Source organism: Amphiura filiformis, chromosome 9, assembly GCF_039555335.1.
Source record: "Amphiura filiformis chromosome 9, Afil_fr2py, whole genome shotgun sequence".
NCBI classification, from domain to species: Eukaryota; Metazoa; Echinodermata; class Ophiuroidea; order Amphilepidida; family Amphiuridae; genus Amphiura; species Amphiura filiformis.
Genome location: NC_092636.1, coordinates 62,882,827 through 62,899,834, shown reverse-complemented (window position 1 = coordinate 62,899,834; position 17,008 = coordinate 62,882,827). Strand labels below are relative to the sequence as shown.

At 35.0% G+C, this 17,008-nt stretch overlaps 1 non-coding gene across 1 annotated transcript; it reads left to right on the top strand.

Moving 5' to 3' along the window:
• Positions 1–10,331: 10,331 nt before the first annotated feature.
• Positions 10,332–10,413, top strand: Trnas-gcu (transfer RNA serine (anticodon GCU)). The gene has a single exon. It is a non-coding gene; the product is annotated as a tRNA-Ser (tRNA).
• Positions 10,414–17,008: the final 6,595 nt, after the last annotated feature.

Genomic DNA, 17,008 nt, shown 5'->3' with positions numbered 1-17,008 from the left:
AAAGTAGCCCAACTTGTTTTCTGAACGATTTAGTTAAATGGGCATAGCGTTTGAGCCGCCCGAACTAGTAATAAACACCTCAAAAGAAATAAAAATTCCTTTAAAAAAGGAATGGGGCGCCCAAATTATGTGAGCTTGGACGTGATATGGTGAATTCCATGGCATGGTGTTTAGATTTGGTCCCGGGGATTTGGTATCATAATGATTTTTTCTAGGGAAGAGTAGAAGATGATCAAATGCAAGACAAATGTGTTTGATTGGGGAAGGTGTATCACAGGACCGTTTTGGATGAAATAAATTGAATTGGAATGAAGCTGTCGTGTCAATTTGCGATTATGTGGGGTGGGGGAGTTCAATTTTGGGGCATATTGTAGTGATGATATTGCTTTGGATATTGAATATTGTTGAATTTCGTTATGCAGGGGGTATATGATGGATAGTATAGAAGAGGATCTACCCCTATGTTGACCAAAAGAAAAGTTTTTATGAATGTATAACGTCTGTGATACATATACATCATAACGTCTGTGATACATATACATCATCTACTTGCTAATACACTGAAAATCTAATAGAGATGAAGGATAAAAGACAATTACAGAACATTCATTCTTCAAAAGTAGCTATATATATGGGTATACAATGTTTACAAGATAAGAACGTTAATGTTTTGTACATGAACGTAACATCTTTGATACATAGTTGTTAACACACTGAAAATCTGACTAGAGATTTACAATTTGATGATATCCAAAAGAATACTTACTAACTTAGCATTGAAGAATTAAAATAATTACAGAACTTTCATTTGTTAACATACACGTAGCAATGATTAACAATGTTGAAAATACAAACGTAACGTTTTGTTCATAAACATAACATCCTCGACACATCTAGGATCCGCATAATTTGTTGATTAATGTCATAAACAGTCACAAAAGATTTATGGTCTGATCATTTTATCTTTTTAAGGGGGGACCCGATATTGCATTTGGAAGAACCAGGCTTTTCAATTACTATCAAAACTGCTGGGTACCAAACTTTTTGATACAGCTTGTATAGTAATTTGTTCTAATTTCCATGCAAAAGGAGCCAGTTGTTTCATCCTTAAAACAAATAGGCTACACCATAATTTCCAATTACCCCATGCAGATAGATAAGACCTTGGTAAGATAAGCGTGTTAATTGTTATGTCACTATCACTATCTTGATCTTGATAAGATGCCTGACTTTGAAACTTTGGGTACAAAAACTCATACTCTGCATGTTAGGTCAAATTTTGCACTATGATTGTTTATTTGAGCTTATTGGACTATGCCATTCAGATTAGGCTATTGTAATCCATAGTGTTGGTCACCGTCTATCGGGTTCTAAGAGGCGGTAAACTGGTTACAAAGGTCAAAGTGGTTACAAAGGTCAAAGGTCTCGATTTATTTGGTGTTTTTACAAATCCATTAATTTTGTCTTTTAAACAAAGAATATACGCACACCATTTTATCCTGTGCATAACAGAAAACAATAATAAAATAAAATCCAAGCATATTGTGGATTTATTTCTGAGCAAGGGCATAATTTTAGCAAAATAGCACAACAATTGCGGAGTAAATCTAGTAAGACTGAAATTAGAAGCTACTCACAAGTACATGCCTATATTGTGGGACGCCTCCGTAGAGGGCGCCCCAATAAGTCCCCCTCTGAACATGTCGTCATAACATCGTAAGGTTTCATTTTATACCAACAAAACTAACTTTGAAATAATTATATGACTGTTTACTAAGTGCTGTGTGAAAATGAGAGATTTCCATGACTTCAGGGCTGAATGAGCCCAAATTGAAGGCAAAAACTGCCCTTTTCAAAAGTCACAAAGTAGGCCTATGCTTGTCACAAAAGTTGATTCATGGCTTGTTACTAATGGAAAACCCCATGTGTTTGAGTGCAGTTTAAAATCCTCACCAAGTGAACATTTACTGTAATGTGTGTCGATTCCTGATCATTCAGCCATGCAAATCCCCTTGGTGCAGAGTTCAGCACAGTGAGTTGTAAGATGGTCAGTTCCATTCATTGTCCCAATACGCCTTGCAGTTAACAAGCATAGGCCTACTTTGTGACTTTTGGAAAGGGCACTTTTTGTCTTCAATTTAGGCTCATTCAGCCCTGAAGTCATGGAAATCTCTCATTTTCACACAGCACTTAGTAAACAGTCATATAATTATTTGTTGGTACAAAACGAAACCTTACGATGTTATAACGATATGTTCAGAGGGGGACTTATTTCTTTTGAGGTGTTTATAAAGAAACCACGTACAAGTTTACATAGCCAAGATATCCGATTTCATCGCATATATTATTGTTGCCATGAACACTTATATTTATTTTTGAAAAGCGGAATTGCAATTTTATGCTTTTGGATTGTTGTAAAAATGCCAACAAATGTTTTGTAACGCTATTTCATAGAGGTTATTATGACCTGTATATTTCAAAACCAAAACACGTTTTATACCATTTTGAAAACCGTCTTGTTTTCTTACAACAAAGTTTTAGAGATGTTTATACTGTGAAAATCGGATAAACTGAAACTAAACGCGTTATGCTACGCGCAGAATGATTAAGAGTTCACATCCCACCTGGTATTTTTAACATACGTGATTGCATTACTTACTGTTGGTCCTGATGGTTCTTCCACCGTTGCTTCCTCTTCGACAGGTACTGGTCCTCGTCTGTTGATACGACGATTACCTGAACCATTGGAAAACGACGTATTCCGCCTGAAATTGAACAAAAATGAAAGGAAACATTTATACAAACGTACCCACTGTCTCATACCAATTCACAATAAGAAAATGATGATGATAAGAAGAAAATATCAAACAGAGAGGTTGAAGTACAAGAAAATGTAGTATGGTATCTCACATATACCAGCACATGCCCCTTCACCACACCGTGCATCCATCTAGCCTCCCTCAAAATACCCCAGCCCCACGGTGACACCCAAAGTTTACAAGTCAAAATAATTAGAAATCGTCATAAAGGTTAATTCAATAACAGGAAAAACGTCATTGCTGTATATACATCTCCGTCACAATAATTATACAACGCGTAGTTGTTTTACTTCATTACTTCTTTGGTCTCCGTGAAAGAAGAGCTGTCTCAATGGGATAACTCTTGCTTCTCCGCGAATATCTTGCAGTCCGCGGCACTTCTGTAGACGGTCTATTGTCCATGATCCACGATCATACACAGATCCACACACCGGTGAAGACAAGTTTCGCCCGTCACGATATTGTACTTGCTGTCATAATGTAATGTTGTCATTATGTTTTAAGTTCATAGTGGACATCTTTGCAGCCTACATAAAGCAGCATAATGCCTTTTCGTGAGTGAGCGATAACCCCGGGCGATAAATTGAATGACAGCTTTTCGCCAGCCCATTCGGGGCTGGTACCTGTTTCAGGTTTGGGGTCAGTTTACTCAAGAGATTATATTTTAGTGGTATTGGAATGATTTTTTTTACTTTTTGTGGTTAAATTTTTTAAAAATATTTTAATTCGATTTGTTAGGAAAAGTAAGTATGTTTTGCCGTTTCAACGAACGAAAACGAGTGAGTATTACCAAAGTTATGTTTGAACTAATTAATTATGACTTTAAAAGTTTAAAGGCCTAAATGTAACAATAATAGTTAATATATATAGCATCATATGGTCAGCAGAAGAAAATCTGACATCACCTATGATGTCATATCAGTGTCCTTGACCGGGGGTCCTTACTCCTTGATTACTGAACAGCGTGATATCATGTTGATAACAGATCTCTAGAATCAAAATCTTCATCTTATCCCCGGATCATATCGCTGATTCTCAACAATCTGTGATCATATGGACCATATTGATGTGAAAGTAGTTATCTATCATATCCTGTGTCGTTTTATGGATAAAAATGACTCAAAATGTTATTGATGAAATGGTTGCTATCATAAACATCAGTTTTGTCTTTTCAACAGGAAAAATCCGATGCAAAATAAAGTTTTTAGGGCCTAGCTATAATATGGGCATAATTTATGCATATAGTATTGAACAATGTACCCCATTTGACATGCACTTATAGATAAATAAATTGTCTTACTTTATTAATTTAATAACTTCTTTATTATAAATAAAATGACACATAACTATTTGATTCATAAAATTACATTCAACAAAATGATTGAAGAGAAAACACACAAGGCACTAGGCAGACTGTTATAGAATGGAGTATGTAAGATGCCATGTCCATAGCTTCGCAGGAGTTTCCGACTAGCAATCAACATGATCAGCACATTCAGAAAAACACAGTTTAAGAGTGAAGATTGTAGTGGGTAACCAGTCCTTTATAAATGTGCTGGCCACTATCTATTATAATATAGTAGGCTTAAACTATACATTGCGAATTAATTAAGTTATTTTAAAATAAAATGTACATGTAAGTTAACTCAAACCGGCAGTGTATATATCGAAAGCAGTGAAATCGGACATTCCTAAGCGAAGATATTGAGTTCGTAAGTTCTGGTATTACAAAATTGGAAATTGAGATATCGTGGGTAAAAAGCTGAAAAGACAAAAAAAACCAACGACAACAACAACAACAACAACAACAACAAAAACAAACAGACCAGAACAATTTGGAGTACATGTAATGAATTAAAAGAGTTGACATGAGATTAGGAATTAATGTTTTCTGCTGTTTCACTGTGCATGTTCTCATCGTTGATGGTTTGGTGGACTGTCATGTAGATGTAAGCGTGATCCTAAAATGCCTTTCACATTGACCAAAACTAATTACAAGACCTCTTCTACATTGAGGCTGGCTTTCCCTTTTAGAGGGAATTTTTATTAGTACAAAAATCCGCATAAAATTATATTTCAAGCACAAATTGGCTTCATTTGCTCCCGTGCAGTTGGTCCTATAAAGATGGTTGCCACCGGCACTTGTTCTGAAATACTGTTGCAGTCTTGTACTTCTTTTCCTTAATTTACATTGCAGGTTTGTTTATACACCATGCAGGCAATTTACAAGGTCCAGTATAGAGTTTCTCAAATATCTTCATTAACTAGACATCCCGTTTTAACAAGTCTGGTGGCAATAAAGTTCGTGACATAAATGATAGATTTATGCATATAATAGAGTTGATGGCATTCCTGTTAAATGTACATATTATTTCCATTTGAATAAATAACTATCAATTTGATTCACTTCACCTGTCCTCCATTTCCTCCCCCAGAGTTACCAATAATAGAAAAGAATAGTTTGATTTTACATGCATAGATGGATGTCCAATAAAATTAACATCAAATATGCAGAATGTGTGCAATGTTCGCAACTAGAGATCGAAATTGTCTTTATCATATTGACATATTTTGGTCTCAATATCTAGCGTTAATCAGTGTGTTTTGTGTTTTAGCATAGATTTTTAACAGACATTTACAATATGGTTTTAGTTTCGAATACCTGTTGATAAACTGAGGCCACTATAATTTACATGGATCAGGATTATGTAATCGCGATTTAAATCAAGCAACCCTGTTGTTGATTGAAGATCCTATGTTTCAGGAAGGGTTAAGTCACATAATGCTTGTACACGAGGTTATGTTGGTTTCCATACCCTTTGTGTAAGTTATAGTGAAATAACATTTGAGGTATGAGACTGCATTGTAAAAATTTGACCGTAATTTTAACGGTAGAATACCTGGCAACTGTAAGTTGATTTTACAAGTATTTCGTCGTATAATTAGCATATCTAGTATTATCTATGGTAGAATGCCCATAATCCTGTATAAAATACGATAGAAAACATGTAAGTTTTACGGTAAAATACCCTGGCAACTGGGCCGGGGGGCACAATATGAAATGGATATAAGTGTAGGGCTGGCACTTTCGCACTAAGGGGCATTCGGTGAGAGCAAAATGTGAAAAATATGGGGTCATTGGGTGAGAGCAGGATTTTTGGCATTCGGTGAGAGCAAAATGTAAAAAATATGGGGTCATTGGGTCAGAACATGACCTTTTTTTTAAATGGAATCTATAGGTGAGAGCCAAAACAGCGCCGCAAAAACCTCGAAAATCGAATTTCTAGTTCTAAATGGCTTCAAATGTCATTTTTTTTTCAAAATAAGTAACAAAATCAGTGATAAATGAAAGTTGCTGTTCAAATTGAACTTGTAAGGGTCTTTGGGTGACAGATCAAATGGAAAAATAGGGGTCTTCGGGTGACAGAGCATGTGTTCGTAAAAAATATGGGGTCTTTGGGTGACAGCGATGATGAAAAAAGGGGGTCTTAACAGCCCTACATATACGCGTCACCTCCAAAGTTGGAGTGCCCCCGGGCAACTGGGTTGCCAACATTCTACCGTTACAATTACAGTTGTTGCCGTATCTATATACACTGTACATAATTTTACGAAATAGTATTTAAACACAATCTGTCAGGACAATACGGCTATGTATTACTTAAAAATGGGAAGATGCAACACTTTACACAAACAACAAAAATAAATAAATAGTCTAACGGTACTAACATGCCTATTTTCAGTGAAATAGTAATTCAACATTACGGTAAATGACCGCAAAGTTTACGAGAATGTGCCGTATTAAAAATAACGGTAACATTTTACAGTGCATCCTTGCAATGGAACTACGTCGGGGTTTTTTTACCGGTGCACTGCCAGCCCACAGCCCCATTAAACATGTTTAAACAAAACATTCCATTCCTTAGATTCATAACACTTGAATTAGGATCAACAAACATTATTACGATAAAAAATGTAATTATTAACAAGACTCTTTCTCAACGGAGCCCGGCTTTCTCTTTTAATGGGAATTTTTATTACCGATTGGTTGGTGTCCAAAATTCCAATTTGTCATGTTGAGTGAACATGTATAAACTGTCCTTTAGAAATTGCTTGAACATGTTGAACCAAAACACTTCAAATTGTATGCATGGCTGTCTTTATCCAAGGTGATGATGTTATGATCAAGATGTAATTTTCTCTCGTTGATATGCTGTGACACCTAGGCCTATTGCAGGCCTGGTCTATAACTTTTGAAGTCATAATTAATTCAAACATAACTTTGGCAATACTCATTCGTTTTCATTCGTTAAACAGCAAAACATACTTTCGTTTTCTTACAAATCGAATAGCATTACATTTAGTTTTAAACATTTTCACCATAAAAAGTACAATAAAATAATCCACACCAATACCAGTAATCTATCATCTTTTATGTCAACAAAGCCGATCTCTGAATCATATAGCCAGCCCTTTGGCTGGCGAAAACGTGTTGTGTTTGCTGGGACAGTGACTTGAGTCTTTTGACTCTACTCGACTCGAGAAATTGCTAAAAATGACTCGACTCGTTACAACTCTGCAAGAGGATGTGAGCCAGGTATAATAACTTGTGGGAAACACGACAAAGATAACAACTAATGCAGTATGCGCACCATAATGCATTAGTTGTTAACATTTTGTTTAACATTTTGTTTAAATTTGTTTAACTTTTTGTTTAAATTTTTTCAAATTTAGTTGTATAATTTGAGTTAGGCCCACCCTATAGGCAATAACTTTGTTCACATGTGTATTGATTTATTTTGCTGCCTGGATCCTGTGCACTATAGGAAAAGGTTTGACTACAAAAACGATTCTCTTATAAATGCATCTACGCACAGTTTCCACCTCGATACACCCTAGTACGGTACACAGATATTTCCAGCACAACGAGTCTAGTCTCCACGCAGTCTGTGTTATACTACACGGTTGAGTGCATAGCATCATAAGAGCTATGTGAGATCTGGTGGAAAATAAACGTCTGTGGTTGGTTTTTGTCAAAACCTCAAGTGTTCCCTTCATCCAATCAGAAAATTTTTGATATCGAACGAAAGCTAACATTTCCCCTAAAAACGCTTTTGTACATTAGGTCAAGAGATAACGCAATTCAATGTTATAGCAAAATGTGGTAAGTCTGTTGAAAACTATCTATCCAAACTCACTTATTCAAGTGTTTCATTTAGAGTGTATCTTTATTATACATGTATGTACATATAATCAGGAAAGAAGAACACATATTGTGTTTGGACTGTTCAGTCTAATTTTTTCTTTCCTAGATTGTCATTTAAATTACTTTTTACGTTTTTACATGTTTGTAATTGATGGCAATTTAAATAAATATTATTATTATGGAAGGTACTGCAATGTTAATAGCAACTACTTGTTTGCTTATCTTTCTATGTATTTGTAGTGTTTCCCACATCAAGTTGTAATACATGGCTCACATCCTCTTGAAGAGTTGTAACGAATTGAGTCATTTATAGCAATTTCTCGAATCAAAAGACTCGAGTCACTGTATAATCTCTATGGGGAAAATATGACATCTAAGTCGAGCCATTTCATTAAATATCGACAGTCGTGACTTGTTCCAAGTTCTCTTGTAAAAATCTTTTGATCCAAGTCAGACAGTAGTCAATATATACAAGTGGCTCTTAACATCTTGTGTGTTTACACCATGTATACACAGAGAGAGGATCTTCCGTGTGTGGTTAAAACTACGCTAAATCATGCACTTACCGGGTAAGAGGCGGTTTATCATGTCGCAACATATTGGCGTGTGCCGTCGGAACCGTAGCACGCCTCTCCGACATCTTTTGAGGCATCCCCTCGCGTACTGTTTCCATATTTGTCACAAACTTATCATTTTAATTTCAGCACAAATGTATCACACACATGGTGTGTTAGGTCTTGTTTCTCTCTGCTGTCAACTTGTTTTGTTATTTTGCATGAGGGTGGAAATGTATTGTAACTGTGTTACAATTGAAACACAAAATGGTCATTGACTCCTTTTATTGTAGATAAATTCCATTATCCCAAGGGTAAAGAAAATCGATAAAACATTTTATCAGAGAAGATGATTTTATGTGCTCGTAAGTTTATGGATTCCCAACAATATTGGACAAAAACATCAAATTCGTCCCCTCGAATAAGGTTTTTAGCCTATTTTGTTTACTCAAATTGCTTTGATATGAATTACGATTAGACCTTACTTACTTTAAAAGTGTTATTGGCTACATTATTTTGCATCGTGAATAAACTTTTATTTAGGAAATGTAAGGTTAACATTTCGGGGTCTCCATGAGGCTTATTGATTAAAACCTGAGTGGAGGTCCAATTATTGTCATAAATATTGAACTGACTGTTTAGAAACATCTTCTTATGGTAGTGCAGTGTGTCCCATAAAAAATGGGTTCCAAAGAATGAGGCGATATCGCGATATTTTAAAATGTATTTTCAACCACCATTCAGTGTTTTACGTTAACTTTAAGTCCCATCTGTTACGGCTATAATTTGCCGAAAACCAGAGTTCATGAAACAGTTGAAAGATATGAAATGTAAAAATGGTTACGTCCATCCCTGGATCAATTTTTCATTCTTTTTAAATAAAAAATCAGAACATTTTTGTAAAAAGTGATATTAACAATGTATAGGAATGTTTCTGAGAATATCAAAAATTGCATTCACAATTTGACATGTCATTTTTTACATTCTCAAAAAAGAATAAAACATATCACGATCACTTCAGTTACAGAAAGGACTAGATTTTTGAGAAACATTTGACAAATTGAGCGACAACAGACAATTGTAACATACATCCGAGATCATAACTTCAAAACAATTTTATCAAATGAGTTATAGATTTTTGCAAATTATAGCTAAACGACGTGGGTTTCACATAAATAATTCTAAAAATGATCATGAATGATGGTTGAAAATATATTTTAAAATATAACTACATTCGTAGGAACCCGGTTTTCAGTATGGGACAGCCTGTAGTAAGCTAATTTATTTGACCTCGATTCCTCGAATAAAGGACCGAGTACTGAGAGCATTCGCCCCACAATTTCTAAATTTTAAGCGGCGCTTAGACGATAACTGATCACAGCACGGCTATTCTACACCAATCCGACAAGCGTTTTTGGCCCTCTATTGACGGAACCACAGATGTACCAGTGCGGGAGATTTAATTTGTTCAATAAATTCATGATCGTGTATCGAAAATCACTGTTGTGTACAGTACAATTCTGTATAGCACACAACCAAGTAATTGATGGTGTGTGCAAACTGCGGGTCTATTTAGACCGTATCATAGCATTTTCCTCCATACCTAGTTAAGGTACAAATATTTTCCCCGGGGGGTCGGAGCGATACTTGACATAATCCTTTTCAAAACTTTTTTGATCTCACTTTAATACTAGACTGGAATGAAATTGGTAACATTTATCATGAAGTCAATAATTTGTTGCATTATTAAATGACGAGGTGGCCGAGTGGTTAAGGCGATGGACTGCTAATCCATTGTGCTCTGCACGCGTGGGTTCGAATCCCATCCTCGTCGATTCCTTTTTTTAAAATTTTATGGCGAGCCTGTCGGTTATTGGAAGTCTTAGGCCTCGTATCCATAGGCTGTTCCCTTGTGGCGTGTGCCCTTGTTCCGTGTTTACTTTTTCCCATGTGACCTGCCACACAGACAACGAACCTTTGTTTTGCTTAGTGGCCGTATCCATAGGTTGTCTGTGTGGCAGGTCACATGGGAAAAAGTAAACACGGAACTAGGGCACACGCCACAAGGGAACAGCCTATGGATACGAGGCCTTATACTGCCCACACGAAAAGCCTTACAGTTGGAAATAAGCCCATGGTAAATTTAAGGGATCGGATAGCAACGTTTGCACAGTATTTTTTGTGGGACATGAGAATACACCAGACACACCAAATAGGCAAATCAAATCACTCACAACTACCGTAACAGAAACCATTTAATCACCATTCACTTCAAAAAGGTATATTAAAGAACTTATTAAAAGTTCCCAAAAGTCCAAGTAGTGGAACAGTGCCTAATTTGCACAAATGGCCGCTTATGCAGGGGTGAAATTTCAAATGTGGCCAATTGTTGCTAAAAATTATATACCAATGTATTCCTTTTGTCAGGTTTTGTTTTGCTCCGCTTGCAGAAACAATTAGAAAAAGAAAGAATAGTTTGCCATATCATAGGTGGTTTGCTACCTTGGTAACGTGGCAAAGAAGGTCGAATGCCATTGAGCCCTGTTGACCTTGACCTATTTTGCGATGTTCCTATATAACAAAAATCCGAAACAATGCAACTTGTCCATTTTTATTTATTTTTGCCAAAGGAACAATTTGAGACTAATGGATTAAAATTGGAGCATATTTCCATTTTAAACGACTGTGGACCCCAAAATTTGACCTTTGACCTTTTCGCATATAACTCAAGAACACTGTGCTCAAGAACTGTATGTCGGAGGCCAGTCAAACTATACTTTTTCTGAAAACTTATGATGAGAGCAAGACATTGGTATGGTTTTAAACAAGATTTGACCAACTTTGAAATTTCACCCCTGCATAAGCGGCCATTTTGGATTTATGCATATTAGACACTGTTCCACTACTTGGACTTTTAGGGACTTTTGATATTTTTTTTAATAATATACTTGTCTGAAGTGAATGGTGATTAAATAGTTTCTGTTACAATTAGTGGTGGGTTAAGCCCTGTTTATTTGATTGGCCTACAAATTGCATTCTGAATATTATCAAATAATTTCGATTTTTGAAATTCGCGATATAATACAAATGTTATGGCAAATTATTAAAAATTGATTTAAAAAAAAAATAGTTTTGACATTTAACAGTCCTCGAAGTATAAACTTTATAACTCTAATGCTATATACTTAAAGTGGATGAAGCCCTGGTAGCTGGGAGGAAAAGCCGTCCATCATTTAAAACTTTTGATCTATCGTGTATATACATTTTCCCCAAAAAGGCTTAAAATTTGTAGGTATTTTGGGGAAAATGTATATCTTCAAAACGAAAGGTCAAAATTTTCAAATGATGGACCGCGGGTTTTCCTCCCAGCTGCATACACTTAATATCATTAGATTTATAAAGTTTACTTCGACAACAGTATTGAACACGAAGTAATTAAGAGATAGGGTACGGGTTTGAGCAGCAACAAATAAAGTTTGAGTTTACACCGATAATGTTTTGAATACCGCAAAATTTCATGTGGCGACATCCGTCTCGTTTTCGTTCAAAAGGCCTTCTACGCAGTGCAGTGCTTCTGCATGCGGAAACAATCACGAGTCCTGATGGGACATGTGCAAATTGGACTTGAGGAAAGGAGATGGTTCGAAAGAATATACAAATCAAGCATAGGCTCTATGGTCACCATCGTGGGACAGCCATTTTACACAGAGCTAGGAAAAAGATCAGAGCAGAAAAAAACCATAAAAGATCAAGAAAGAAGTGAAGAATGGGCTTCACAAGGAGATCGTTTTCTTTTGCAAGGGGCCTATGCGCCATAATGGGGCCTTAAAGGAGTATTTCGTGATCCAGCATCCTCTTTTTATGAAATTTTTCAGTAGATATCCACGAAAAAAGCTTATTCCCAAAATTTCAGTTGATTCCGATTTTGCGTTTGTGAGTTATGCATGATTTTTTGTATTACACTGCTCCATAGACAATGTGTTGTAATTTCGTTCTGGTAGGCCTATATCAGAACGAAATTCAAATTTCACGATATCTTTGCTAAACAAAATAATCTGCAAGAATTTTGTTGTACATAAACATTATGTAGCCAGACGTTTCCAGTGATATAAAAATCTCAACTTTTTTTGAGAAAAGTGGGGGGATGATGCTGTGGATCACGAAATGCCCTTTTAAAGTAAACGGTTTATATCACACTCACTCGATAATGAGCAAACGGTACTCCGTACTAACAGGTACTATTGTAGCTTTATGTCAGTATGGCAAACATCATAACATTTTGCATAATTAATTACCACGCATACGTTCATTCAAATCTTTTAATAATTTAATATTTAAAAACAAAACTTATAAAACGTTTGTACTTACAACAACACTGAGCTCGATGTTGTACTCTCTGGTTTCATGATCAGATTTCACAGCATAATTCCAGAATAAAATGTAAAATAGATCCCTTGTAGTCATGTATAGCAGGTAGTCAACAGTAGACTATATCAATAATTGTGATAATAAATTATATAAATTCTATTGTGTTTGTGGATTTAGGGGGTAAGAGAAAAATCAATGTTTATTTTACATATTTACGTAGTGCCTCTATTATTATAGGCCTATTATAATACATGAAGCCGTTTATGAAAGATGGCGCTGTAGGTATTTATTTATTTATTTATTTGAATTGATTTGATTTTTGATTTTTTAATTTCTTTAAAAAAAAAACTCGCGTTAGGTTAGCTCTTACTTCCGTTTCTGAATAGCATTGGCTTAAAGCAAGCAAGAAAGAATAAGCAAGCATGTCACAATCGCCATCGTCATTGTCAATATCTTATTCCTCGTCTATTCATTTATATATCATCATTGATCACCATCACCATCATCATCGTCATCATCATTCATGAGAACATCCCCAAACAGAAGTATATACTTGTTCAACTTTGACAGAGTATACACTTTTAGTCATTTGATATTTTCATAAAAATGCAATGCCAACTAACAACATTCTCATTGTCATCAGTGTAGCCAATCTTTGTATTCCCTGGTGTAGCTATATCACGATATGAAAGTCTGTATCGATATCGTTAATGTTCAACTTGATGGCAAAGTAGACTTTCCTGTCATTGGATATCCTCATAAACATTATTCATCCGACGCCGCGCCACCACCTCACTCAAATCACTTTATTATTATCAACTCATTCCACCGTGTTTGTGAAAGTAGCCGGAAACAGATAATATTATGTGATGATATTATTTTGTTGGATTGCATTTCCGCGAATTATTTTCCGTGCAAGATTGTTATCATCTCATTACATTTTACAACTCTTCATCACATACTCCGTGCATTATGGTCATCATCATTGTCTTCACACGCGCATTTTTCGAACATCATCTGAAATTGACTCTGACAATTATATTAATTTTTACTCAGTGTGTATATTTGATTTTTGGCGTTTTTACTCAAATCATTTTGTATTATAATTATATTCTCCTGCTTGTTTGATTTGTAATTTTTACAATGTTATTTGATTTGTTGTAATTTTACAGGCCTATCATTGCTTTGATGCATAATACTTTCATTTTGTTTGATTTATGCTCTCGTGAATCTTGCTGTTGTGCATCCTCTAGCAAAGTATATCATTGTTTTTTGCATTTTGCACAGTTCGTTACTTGGTCTTCGCTCTCGTGTTTTCCATTTCCTGTGCACACTGCATTTTTCGGTGTTAATTAGTATCATTTTCTTTTTGCTTTGCATTACATTATTTCCCATAATTGCTTTGTTGCTTTTGATGTATGCCCACTTGTTTCTTTTGGTTTTGCTCACGTGATTGTTTTGTAGTGGGCCTACAATATTAGCTGTTTTAGGTTTTTGCTTTTCTTGTGCTTATTATTATGTTAGTCCGATAGTATTTGCTTATTATTATATTAGACCGATGGTAATTGCATTGTTGTTATTGTTTTGCTCTTGCTCGTTCACCTCTTCCTTTGCAATTCTCATCACGGTTTTTGTCTATATATTTTTTGGTAAATTTTGCTTCAAATTTGTTCCTTTTTGCTTTCTGCACAGTTAATTTTTGTGGCCTTTGCTCTCGTGTTTCCGTTTCCTGTGCAGATTGCATTTTAGGTGTTAGTTTAAGTTTCTTTTTGCGCAGTTATATATTTTTTATTCATTCATATTGTTTGTTGCTTTTGGTGTACGCCCGCTCAGTTTTGATTGTTTTTTACTCTCGTGAATTTGTTGTGGCGGCCCTACATCATTTGCTTTTTGCTGTTAGCCAGTTGGTTAGTGCAATGTGTTTCTGCATCTGCTGCTCATTAATCATTCCTTCATTGCATTACCCATCTTGGTGTTATTGTATTTTTCTTTTATCTTATATTATCTCGTGATTATCTTGTTTTTCATATTAATTTGTTTTTATGATAATGTTATCTGTACTTTTTATTGATGTTTTTATATTTTATCTGTACTATTATATTTTGTTTTAATATTGTTCAGCGCTTTGTGATCTTGTTTGATGTAAATGCGCTTTATAAAAATAAAGTATTATTATTATTATTATTATAATTCTACCTCTTTGTTGAGCTTCATGATTCAGTAGACTTTCCAGTCACTGGATATCCTCATAAAAGCATTAATCGCCACGACACCAAACCAACAAAAGCACCAATAACATCCCCAGCAAACTCAAAACGTTTTTAATACATTTTACACGGGATATTTTGGGGTCTTGGTTTTGTTTAAAACATTTTAACAATTTTGACGGGTTTTATAAAGGTCACGGAAACGCTTTAAAACGTTTTGTATATATGAAAACACACGACAACATTTTTATAATGTTGTCAAAATGTTATTAAAAATATTTTTGCAAACAATTTTGCCACATATTTCGAGAACACTGAAATAGCATTATGTTAGAATATTCTGCACTAAGTTAAAAAATTGTTTTTGAATGTTTCGAAAACATATTATACCCTTTATATTCCCTTTATATAACCCAACATTTAAACGTTATTTGGCAATCTGATCTAGCCTTTTAGAATAATGTTATAAACGTTTTATGTTTGATGGGTCGTCATTATCATCAGTTTATTTATAACAGTTTAACTACAACACAAAGTTTATCTCGTTGTTCAACTTGATGATAAAGTAAAGAAGAAAGACTGTACTTCTTTCCAACTTAATATTGATAAAGCACACACAACCACAAGCAACAATTATAATTGTCATCATCATCATTAGGCCTATTATCATCATCATTATCACTAATCTTAATCACCATCATCAACGTTATATCATGATTATTTCAATTCAGTTTCAACTCTTACTCTGGTGGAATGCTTCCTCTTCTGCCCTTCTGTAATCTCACTATCTGCTGGCTTGGTATCAATGCGATGGACTGAGAGCGAGATCTCTGTGGTCTTTTCACCGCAAACTGTTGATTCATCGATGGCAACGAGTCCTCCATCTCTGTTTTCATCTGATCTTAATATCTCAGATTTGAGATGCTTCATAATTTGATATCACAGACGACATAATGTTCATGTTGTCATTAATGAAGTTTACGTTCTAGTTAGTATGAGCTCAAATCATCCCCGGAAATTATCCCCCGGTGCAAGAATATCTGCAGTGTTGTACGAATAATGGCATTGCAATTTTGTAAACATTTTAAGCTATCGTTTTATGAAAACGTTAGACAAAAAGGATTTTTGATAAAATCTTCCTTAAAAAATGAAGCAAGATGGAGTTGTAGTGGTCCCCAAAGATAAACTAATTGAATAATAAACAGTACACGGCCCATTATCAGTGATTATAAAAATCGAATTTAAACAGGTGTCATGTTAGTGAAACACCTTAGTGAGTAAATCTTAAGGGTGGATACCCGGGGACGACACTCATATATACTAAATGGAATCACTTTTTGGGTTGTACGTACATACAACAATTAAAAACTATATACTGATAAGAAAATGCGCGGAAGGGTGGGAATATACTTTGACAAAAAATGGTAAATTCTTGCAATAAATTGGTATGGTAGGCATATTTTAAACGCAGGTGTAAGAAATAACAACACTATACTTGTGAGCAAATTTTAATGAACCTTAATTTGAAACAAAAAGAGTAGTCTCATCAAAAATGACTTTAGAGAACTAGAACTCGACTCTTTTTTCCTTCCTTTATAAACAAAATGGGTCCTGTATATATAGAATACATAGAATTCGATGAACTATTTTACTTACGTTAAGTGGGGTAACTTTGGCCTAATAAGAAAAAAAAATTGTGTCAAGGTGTCAGTATAGTCAATATACGAGTGCCCCCTGTACGGATGCGTGAATTGATTAAATATTTCTCGCCAACGAGCCCAAAATACTTCAAGTGTTTGATGGCTTTTGTCAATTGTAGGCATTGATATGAAATTTTAATGGCACAATTTAAAA